A 10,952-nucleotide genomic window follows, 5' to 3' on the forward strand; every position below is an offset into this window, starting at 1 on the left:
ATGCGACGAAACGATGGAACACGGAACCGTGGAAAGAAGATACCGGCGCACCCCTACCTGGCGCGCCAAATGTCGGATATTGGGTTCCGACAAAACCCTTAAGGTTCGAACTCTGGGTGCGCACGAAGATCTACTCCCTTACCAATCCACGTTCCAACACCTCACCGCAAATCTAAGCTACACGATGAACAACATGAGGGACACAAGGTTTATACTAGTTCAGGCCACCGTTGTGGTGTAATGCCCTACTCTAGTGTGTGGTGGTGGATTGCCTCTGGGGCTGATGATGAACAGTACAGAGGAAGAACATCCTCGTGAGGGGTGTTCTTGAGTTGGTGCGGTTGGAGAGGGATGGCTCCGTCTCTGTTGGCTCTAGGTGGGATCTCGATTCCTTCTATTGTAGTGGCTATCTCTATATATAGAGGCCCTGATCCTCTTCCCAAATATTGAGCGGAAAGGGAGCCAACAACAGCCATTTTGAAAGGGGACAGCTAGTACAAGTTATCCTGACTAAAGTTGGTCTTCGACTGCCAAAGGCACTGGTGATGACGCCGTCTTGGGCTCCACGGTGACATCCGTCCTGCCGTCTTGCTGGTCTTTGTCTTGTTACACCAATATGGTAACCTTTACTTGACGCCTCGGTACTCCACGCCTGCGCTTGCTCCCTTTGCACCAAAGAGGAAACGAGGACACTGCGCAGGCTGGTGCCTGCCTGGCGCCCGCCTGGTCTCGATCGTTATGGCTTGCGTCACGAGCACCTCGTGAGCCTGCCTGGTGAGGCCGCCCCTGAGGAAGCCTTGCCTTGATCTCTCCGCCTCCTCGCGAGCCTGCCTGGTGAGGCCGCCCCTGAGGAAGCCTTGCGTCATCCGCCCCACAAGACTTAGCCCCTCGCGAGGGTCTTGAGCTTGGGTTGATGTAGACGAGACGTACTGGGCCACTGCTTGATCCACACTGCAGGCCACATGCAGGCAAGTCTGGGGACCCCCGTTACCAGAGCACCAACACATTTCTTTGCCGTCTACTGGCATATGGCAAATAATCTTTGCCATCTTCCAGTGAACGGCAAAGAGGTGCTGTTAGAGTCCACTGGATGTCAGTACACTGCAATGGTCCACCCTACCTCTTTGCCGTCGGCAAAGATTCTTTGCCATCTGTTGTTGACAGGAGGCAAAGAGGGGTGGGGGTTCCTTTTCGTCCGGATTAACCACGGTTTTACCCCACCACGTCAATATCAACGCCCACCCTACCTCACGGTCCACCTCCCATCCCCCATTCCCACCCATCAATCCCTCCTGAACCTTCTAGAAGCCCACGAGGCAAGAACCCTACCCACGCATGGCGACCTCGCTCCTGTCGCGCGCTGCCTCGGCCCCCTTCGCCCTCCGCGGCGGCGCCCAGCTCCTCCCCAAGGAAATACCCCTTCCTCCTCCCCTCCTCCTCCCGCTCCTCCTCATCCTCCTCACCACCGCCGCCGGCATGCTCCCCGCGGTCATAACCCTGCCGCTGCAACCACCGCCTTGATCCACCAGGTCTGATAGTGTTCACCTCTTGGAACCTTGCAGGGCAGGGTCGGATGGCCGTGCGGCGGAGGTCGGGTGCGGGGCGGCACTGTCACCATCAATGACGCGGTTTGGGGGGGTTTCTGTTGCTTCTCCCTACCTGGTTGGTGCTTGCAGGAACCAAGGCAGATCGGTGGCGAAGAGCTCATTCAAGCTGGGGCACCCGCTCGGTTCGTCTCGTCTTCTCATGGTCCCCTGTTTTCTTATGGAAGTTCGCCGAATTAGGGATGTTCGTCTTATATGGAGGTTGTGCTATCTGTTGTATTATGCGGGGTTTTTTCGGTAGATGGCGAAATATTATGTGGGTTGGGTGGTTGACCTTACGAATTATTGGAATAACTGAAGGATTCATAGGAATTCGGTAGATGAGCAGTTATCTGCATAATAGCATGCTAATTTCCTTTGAGGGGAGAAAAACCCAAAGCACGCCGAGCTTTAGAACACAAAAATGAGCTTGTGATTGTTCTTGTAGCTAATCATGATTCTGATCATCATGCTGCATTCCCTAAACTAATTTGGGGGTTGATAAACTGCAAACGATTCTTTGGTGGAAGAATTAATTTGTATAACAATTTTGTGGGTCGTTCTATTGCATTGTGTAAGAATAGGAACTTACAGTTATATCCTCGAACACTGGTTGAGAGGAAGTTCTTCTATGAGTTTTGGTAGCCTAATATCCTTCTTCTCGCTGGATATGTGTCAAAGGGTCCTGTAGTGATATTGAGAGGAGATAATTCTATGAGTTGTCTCTATAAACGTGGACTTTTACCATTGGTTATTGATCATTAGCTATTGACATGTATGTTTTACTCTAATTGTATGCCTTTACTTTAGCAGTTTTACGATTTCCATCACTTGTAATGATCTGCTAGTTACAGTTCTATTTGAACATTATTGATTCTACATCATAATATTTACTCTTGTTCTATCAGCTTCAACCTTGATATTTAAGTTATTCTGAGGATACATTTTCCTTTTAGTCAGTTCAGAATAAGATTTTGCTGTTTACTGCATTGCAGACAGGAGGCCGGCGTAGGCTAAACGCATACGGGAGAAGTATTCCAACATAATTCATGTAATCTTATACTTGTTATTTATTGTTCAGTATAAACTGTTTCCTTACCCGTGATTTGATTGATCTAATCTGTAACTTTGTAATGTAGGTGATCGTTGAGAAGGCTGGGAAGAGTGATATTCCTGACATTGACAAGAAAAAGTTAGTTCTGCTCAAACATTTCACACTATTTAAACCTTTTTGTAGATTAGAATATCTCCATCTTCATTTCATACTATTTAAACAACTAGCAGTTGGTGTTGTTAAGGTTGTCCTATAGGCTTGTATGAATAGTTACCACTATGCGCTGTTACTCTCGTGTGTTCTTTAATTAGCATAGTTGCATCACGGGTTCCTGCTGATAACTCAGGATAGTGGATGCCATTCATTTCTAACCATTTCACCAATAGTATTGTGTGTGGCCTGTGGGTATTTTGTGGACACAATTTATTCCAGTTGTTTCAACGACTGGATTGGGATCAGTGTTCACTGGAAATTGGGTTGGTACTTGCTGGTGTGGTGCACCATTTGCATAGGTTTTTACTTAAACATGTACTATTTGAATCCACATCTCTATGGTCCAAAAACAGGGGATCTTTTAATGCATCAAAACTTCGTCTCATGTTACATCGAAGTATGAGATTGGCCATTAACGACCATCAGTTGTTCTATATTCTAATAGCCGTCACCCAACTATACAGGTACCTTGTTCCTTCTGACCTTACAGTTGGACAGTTTGTGTACGTTGTCCGGAAGCAGATCAAGCTCGGTGCTGAGAAGGTCATCTTCATCTTTGTGAAGAACACTCCTCCACCGACAGGTAGGGAGCAGCAACAGAATTTCTCCCTGAACAAACCTGTGTCTACCTTGTCATCCACAACAAGGAAACATCCACATCGATTTTGTTCTTGATATATCTTATATTGGTTTATAGCTCACCGATCATACCATTTTTTTATTTGTGATATAAGAATATTTGCCTTCTCAAACTTCCATTTGTTTTGGATTGTATTATGCTCAATTAATTTGATAGAAGTATACCCAGAGTACGATAAACAAGGAATCAAAGCACACTCGCATAATTAAATTAGCTTTGCCAAGGATATAGGGCAAAACTTCCTCGTGTAGATCTTCTGCTTGTATTGCACTAAGCTCTTGGTTACCATTTGGAATCTTATTCCAGGATCCATGTTAATCGCATACATATTTCTGAGCTTGCAGGATGACTGGAATAATGCCCTGTTTTACGTCGAATGACTGGAATATTGCCCTGTTTTACATCGAATATCTCAAGCGACAAAATTTGCTCTTAATGTATTACTGCACGATCTGGATATCCCTCAAAAATTAGTACTTTCTGGTGTTGATCTCAAGTGCTGGCTCCTACAGCATTGCATTTCACCAAGTGAAATGCTACATTTCTACTCCTAACCCATTCTCTCTTTCTTAGTGTTTTTGTTACGCAGTTTGGAAGAAAAGAAGAAGATCCAGAGAAGATCTTAGTAATAAGACAGTTTTTAGGAAAATAGATATTTAGTTTTAGGTCATTCTTGTAATTTCAGATATGGAGTGCTTGTCTTTAGTTTTTGTTTTGACCTTGTGAAACTTTCTACCTATGGATGAAACTGTGTAATATTGATGAAACTATGTATATATGTATGGACGAAACTTGCTACTATTGGTAACATGTGTTGGATATGCTATATTGGTCATATATATATATACATATGTGTGTGTGTGCGCGCGCGCGCGCGCGCATTTGATTTTCTGTGAAAATGAATGGATATAAGAAGAAACAGAATTAATGCCTATTTGGTCTCTTTGCCATCTGTCAGCAGTCTTTGCCGTCTGCCAGCAGATGGCAAAGAGCCTGCAGTCTTTGCTGTCTGGCAGCAGATGGCAAAGAGACCTCTTTGCCATCTGCTGGCAGACGGCAAAGATCCAGTCTTTGCTGTGTCTTTGCCGTCTCCTAGCAGACGGCAAAGAGCTTGTCTTTGTCGTCTGCCAGCAGACGGAAAAGATCCATGGCCTTTGCCCTCGCTCGTTCAGCCAGACGTTTTGCCGTCTGCTGGCTGATGGCAAAGGCCTTTGCCATCCGGGATCTGTGCCTTTGCCGTCTTCCATGGAGGACGGCAAAGAAGCTGATTCCAGTAGTGATATGATCTTTGTGTGAAGTGGCGATTGTAAGCCAACTCTATTTATCCCTTTCTTGGTCATTACATGGGATTGTGTGAAGATGACCCTTCTTGCGACAAAATCACAATGCGGGTATGCCTCTAAGTCGTGCCTCGACACGTGGGAGATATATCCGCATTGTGGGCGATACAGGTCCCACTTGTCATTAATCAAATTTGGACCTAAAACTAAAAAATCTGAAAGACGAGATTCGAACTGGCAACTTGGACTACAAAGCGTAAGTCGATAGCCTGAAACAACAATGGTTGTTGTCTTTGTCCCATAAATTGATTTTATACAGTATTACATTGAGTAGAGTAGAGGGAGTGCCTCGTCAACACGTGCATGACCGTTGGCTCACTTACTGGTGGGTCCCAGGTCTGTGATCTCTCTCTCTCCTTTCAATGGTCTAACATTTGCACGCGCAACACGAAGAGCGGCGCTAGCTTGCCATGGTGTTATTATAACTAAAACAAGTTTGAAAATAGAAGAATCGCTTAGAACAAGAGACGTTGTTGCTGGTCGAGACGGAGCTAACCACACCTATCCTCCATGCCATGTTAGCATGATGAAGCTGTGTGGCTAGTGGGGTGTTTTCGACCGACCGGCTTGGTCCCGAGGTTGAACGATAGGGTATTACGTCTGATATAGTATATTTTTACACGTGCATTTTTTTCTCTATGCCGAGACGTGGCACACCCTACCATGCTGTTTCGGGGTCCTCCCGGGTGGTGCACGCATATATTCTTCCTTGCCGAGAGGTGGGACGCCCTACCGTGTGTTTTCTGGGACATCCTCTGTCATAGTGCCGAAGCAAGTAAATGAGTCGTCAAATCACAAAAGACCACCTTTCCCGCCAAGTACATCAATGAAGCATGGTGGCTAGCTAGTTGGGCTACTGTGACCGATTATCTAGGCCGCCACCACATTTGTTTTTCACCCCCTTTTTTATCTCCTTGCTGGTAAGTAAATTTAAATATCCACCGTGGCATTGCTCTGGTGTTTGGGTGCGACAGGATTTTTATTTTTTTCATTGACGGGAGTAGGCGCCGCAGGATTTTTAATTTTTGGATCGACGGGAGCAGGCACGGCAGCAATTAGTCACGACGACTCCGCCTGTAAAACCCACTGCTCCCTGATGTGAGAAGTCATCGACTGGTGTTTTCCATGGTGAAAACCAAAAGAATCGCCGCTCTCGGCTGACTCCCTCCGCCTTCCCGTAGATTACATTGCCTTTTAGCCCTTTCGCCCCCTTTGCTTCCTTTCCCCATTGCTTCTACCTGGTGCCATGGCGGCGCAGCAGATCACGGAGTCCGAGGTGAGGCGCTTGATACAGGAGCTCCAGGCCAAGGATGCGGAGCTCAGGGCCAAGGGCGTGGATCTTCGTGAGGTCAAGGAGGAGAGGAGTACCATGCTCCTCCGTTATGTGCGGGAGTTCATGGAGCTTCAAAAGCGGTAGGTGTCCACCACAAAGATGCTCGAGAAGTTGGTGGCATTGCTGCAGAAAGCGGGAGATACGATAGACCGTTAGGGGAGCCAGATGGAGCGTGAGCGCGCTGATCATGACGAGGTCCAGGATTGCCTCAGCCACTTGGTGGACCAAGTATCCACGCATGTGTTGCGGCTGTGCGATACCTACCGTCGTGCCTGCGCAACCATGCTGGCCGTCGGGCTAAACCCGCTCGACCACCCCGTCGACTTCAACGAGTTGCGGCTTCCTGACCTGGTCTCCTTCTTCACCTATATCTCCGAGGAGCTGAGTCATCTCCGCGCAATGGTGGTGGTGGAGCTGGACAAGGAGGGGTTGCGGGCTGCCATCGCCGTTGCCGGGCGAATCCTCTCAGGGCTCCGTCATCGGAATCAATTCGTGCCATTGGACGTTGTCTTTTACGAGCTGGCCTCCATCGACCGGGAGCGGGCTCTGTGGGCGGTTGCTGCATCACCAATGCCATGCGCCTCAAGAAGCAGAGGGACTTCGGTGGTGTTTAGGCGCCCTCTGCATGGGCATGCCCATGTCTCAGCGCAACATGACCATTGTATCAAACTCAGACGGTGTAGATCAGTCACTGTAGAACAAAGCGTGTGGGTGTGTTTGGTTGCATTCTCATCTCAATAGAGTTGTTCCCTCTTCGTGTATTTGTGTTAACCTACTAGTGTGGACTCATGCACCCTTCATGGACTCTACCAAACACCCAAAAGTGGGTCGAGAAGGGAAATTTTTCTCCCATCGCGTGAACCTTTCATACACCCTGCCTAACACTGGTTCGTGCATCATATGATTCATGTTTCATGGAGTACTGTAGCACCGTACTCTCCGTGCATTGTAGACCTAGTTCTGCTAACATTTATCTCACCATTCATTCTCGAATGGACAGTCAAAAAAGCGGTACTATGTTAATACATTACTGCTCACATAGTTGACATGCTCACAACATCATTTTTTATTGTCATATCTTACTACACTAGCAACAAGATTATGTAGTACTGACGTATGAACCACTGCATATGCCTAGTAGTAGGAGCACTGTGTATGTTCAAGTGGCTGTCGTGTTTCGCACTCCTACGATGTAAGAGTGGAATTGCTTCCTGTAATCATTTTTTCTTTAGAAAAATAGTGGACATGCTCTACCGTGCACATACTCCTCCAGCCATGTACTAAATTACTCACTTTTGCCAACGTGTGGGACAACCAGCATCGGGGTCCAACAGCCATGCACTAAATTACTCCGTAGTAGAGTGACGGTAGACTACCCCGATCAAAGCGCCGCAGTAATGCCCAATGAGCCCTCAAATCACAAAACCCCCTCCTTTCCAGCAGTAAGTTGGAAGGACAAAGCAACCATCATTTCACTCTACTCTCTCAGCTTCCTCTCTTGAAGAAAACCACCAATCACTTCGCTTCTCCCTCATCTCGTTCCTCATTTCACTCTTCTCTCTCAGCTTCCTCTTTTGGATGGATGCTGGAGCACCGGCCGACGTGATGTCTATGGCTCTGGCAAAAACCGTCGAGGCTCATTGTGCGAAGAAGCGGAAGCACCCCGCCGAGAGTACCGCAGACAAGCTCAGAGCCATCGCCCTGTCCAAGCCCCGTTCTCCGGGATCCCTTATTAAGCACGTCCAGGTAATATCTCTTCTTGATGATCTTTTTCTCAATCTTGATCGTATTTTTTCATCTAACACGCAGTACTAGTACTAGTAGTACAACTTTCTGGGTGATCTTGCATGTGATTTTTGTATGCCAAATGAAGGTTCTAAATTCCTCTTTTGACCAAAACATGCAAGGGGTTGACATTGATTTCTTATAGATTACTTTCAACTACTCCCTCCACCTCAAAATTCTTGTCTTAGATTTGTCTAGATACGGATGTATCTAATACTAAAATGTGACTTGATACATCCGTATCTAGACAAATCTAAGACAAGAATTTTGGGACGGAGGGAGTACTTTATGTACATCAATGCTAACTTTGAAGAGGGTATATTTGCCTCAGTAACTAGTGTTATGGATATTGCAAGTAATCCATCTGCTCTCATGCCATTGAATACATGTTCTAGTGTCTTTGTTCACTCATTTCTATGCGTATATGTAGTCATATATGGAGTATAATATCCAAAATCATCTTATATTTCTGAACAGAGATAGTAATAAAATATGGTTTCTGTTTGAAATAGAACCAGGTCTGCGGTGGAGACGAAGTTCTCAAAGTCATGCCGTTTGAACTGGAAGACCTGAGGATGAGTTCTACTACTAAACTATCTAGTTGTTGTGTCCTTGTCGCCACGTGTCCTGAACTAGTGTTTTCCTGTAGCATTGTTGTCAGGCGTGTTCTCGAGGATGTACTTGACAAGAACAATTTCCTGGATGTGCCTTCAGTTACAAAGGGTGTGGTTCTTGTAAAGCTTCCCGACAAATCTGATGCGGCATGTCTTCATCATCATGTTTATGAGTGCAAAGACCACTCTGTTATGTTCTCCAAGGTTGACGAGGTGGTGATGGTGTAGGTAGACATCTCTCACGAAGTCCATGGCCTAGTCAGTTATGCGGGGTTCATCCCCTAGGTCGGTGGCAAGAAATAGTCTACAGAGTTTAATTAGTGCAACTTTGCTTGTCTGTAGTAAGTACTATTGTTCAGTACTTGATTTGTGTTTGTGAACCCCGTATTGTTTATTACTGCTGCTTTTGGTGTGTGGTGAGTCCTGAGAATAGTCTATGTTAATGTATGTGCACTCAATTTAGTCTGTATAGTTTGAAGTATCCAGATCATCTTTTTGTGAGGATGGTTTATCAATTATGGTTACAGTCCAATATCTGTATGCATTGTAGGGTTTATCGCACCCACCAGGATTTCCAGTCCCATGGATGTTTGGTCCATACGATTTGTCATGACCTTCGGACTGTCCTGCTTGTGGGAGTAGGTGAGGGCCCTGCATGCCACCCGTAGTTGGACGATCAATCTTCTGTTTAGTACTTCAACATAGTGATTTCCTGGTAAGGATTCACTCGTGTCACATCAAGTAAATCTTATTGATTTACTGTATAAATCTTATTGATTTAATGTCATGTTTTCATTCTTTTCCTGCAATTTCACTATGCAGGTTCTGCCATGTGACATTCATCACAGAATAAACCATTTGGTTTGCTCTACGATGGCTATTTTTGCATGTTTCACTTCTTAGGTCGTGTCAGTAACGAAGGCACTGTCCATCACTTACATTAATGGAAAAAATGGATCAGCCTGTTGTCTTAGTACAGGCTGAATCCCTAAGATGAACTGCAGTTTGGTTTAACAAAAATGGCATAATTAGTCCTTCTCGCGTTTAAAAGAAATGAAGAAAAAAACTAGATCACGGTCACGGAGCCTAGTAAAGTTACAAAGCTGATCATAGCAGACCAGACACGATCGCCAATGTCTCACACATCGGTACCACCTTCAGCAACGGATCAAGGACCAGCAGTTGCTCTAGCACTAATAGCGGCAACAGCTCAGTCTGATCCAGCCGAGGATTGGGCATCGACCGCGTCACCGGATCAGGCTGATCTACCAGAGGATCGGGCATTGACACTGGCACCTACTCCGACACCGGCACCAGCTCTACAAGGAGCACCATCTCCGGTAGCAGTAGCGGCACTACCAGTCGCACCAGCACAGGCACCAGCAATGGCTTCGGCACCTGCACCAACACTTGCACCTGCTCCGGCCTGTGCAGCGGAAACCGAACGAGCAGTTGCACCGGCAATAGACTGGGCTGCAGTTCACACTTCATATACCAAAGTCCTTACAAAACCGATATGTCCACCTTCTTGGTAAGCATTAGCCGCCCAAGTGCTTCATTCTTTTTTCTTTCCATGTTGTTTCACATGATTCACGGTGTTGATCTAACTGTTTGTGTATGTGTTCTTGTTTGCAAGCAGAGAATTCCTAGAGCAATGAGGGAGTCGTTCAACAATCCAGGCGACCGTGGCCAAGTTTCTCTTCCCATGCGCAACCTTGGTGTGAATGAACCTGCTCAATATACCATAAGTACAAAGGATGCTCGCATAATGATTGATGCTAAACGATGGTGAAGGTTCAAATCTAAATCATATCTTGCGCTAGGGGATGATGTCAAAATCGAACTTTCTCGGCAAGGAGAGCTGGTCCAAATCAACTTTGAAATTCTTCAGTAACAGCACGCAACTGCCGAACTGATCTATCCTCTGAGAGATTTTGATGTAATAATCTGGCATGGTGAAACAAGTTCCTTGTGTGTATAAGTAGTACGACAGTATTATTTATCACATGGTATATCGTTGACAGAATTGCAAACTCTAATTGCTGGTTAGCAACTGTCGTTCGATTTCATTCCAACAGTTGCCGTGCTTCATTCAATTTTGTGTATTCGCCTTGGGACAACATCTAAAACCAGTGCCGTACCGATCGCTTGCAATATGAAAAGTGCTGAGGTAGAATACATGGTCCCCCAAACATGCAGGCCCATCGGACTTTGGCCCAAATTCCAGAACCGTGAGCCTGTCTGAGTATTATATTCTCAGCTGAACCCCCATAATGCCCGTGTGTTGCACGTAACATCAAGATGCATTTGTAAGAGTATTTTATCTAGTGAGAGAAAAGGATGAACGAGGGAAGGTCTTATTTGCAAATGTGGAGAGGTGTGTGGGTATG

At 46.0% G+C, this 10,952-nt stretch overlaps 1 pseudogene; it reads left to right on the forward strand.

Moving 5' to 3' along the window:
• Positions 1–1,280: 1,280 nt before the first annotated feature.
• On the forward strand, positions 1,281–4,291 carry LOC119296167 (annotated as a pseudogene).
• The last annotated feature ends 6,661 nt before the right edge of the window (positions 4,292–10,952 follow it).

Source organism: Triticum dicoccoides, chromosome 4B, assembly GCF_002162155.2.
Source record: "Triticum dicoccoides isolate Atlit2015 ecotype Zavitan chromosome 4B, WEW_v2.0, whole genome shotgun sequence".
NCBI lineage: Eukaryota > Viridiplantae > Streptophyta > Magnoliopsida > Poales > Poaceae > Triticum > Triticum dicoccoides.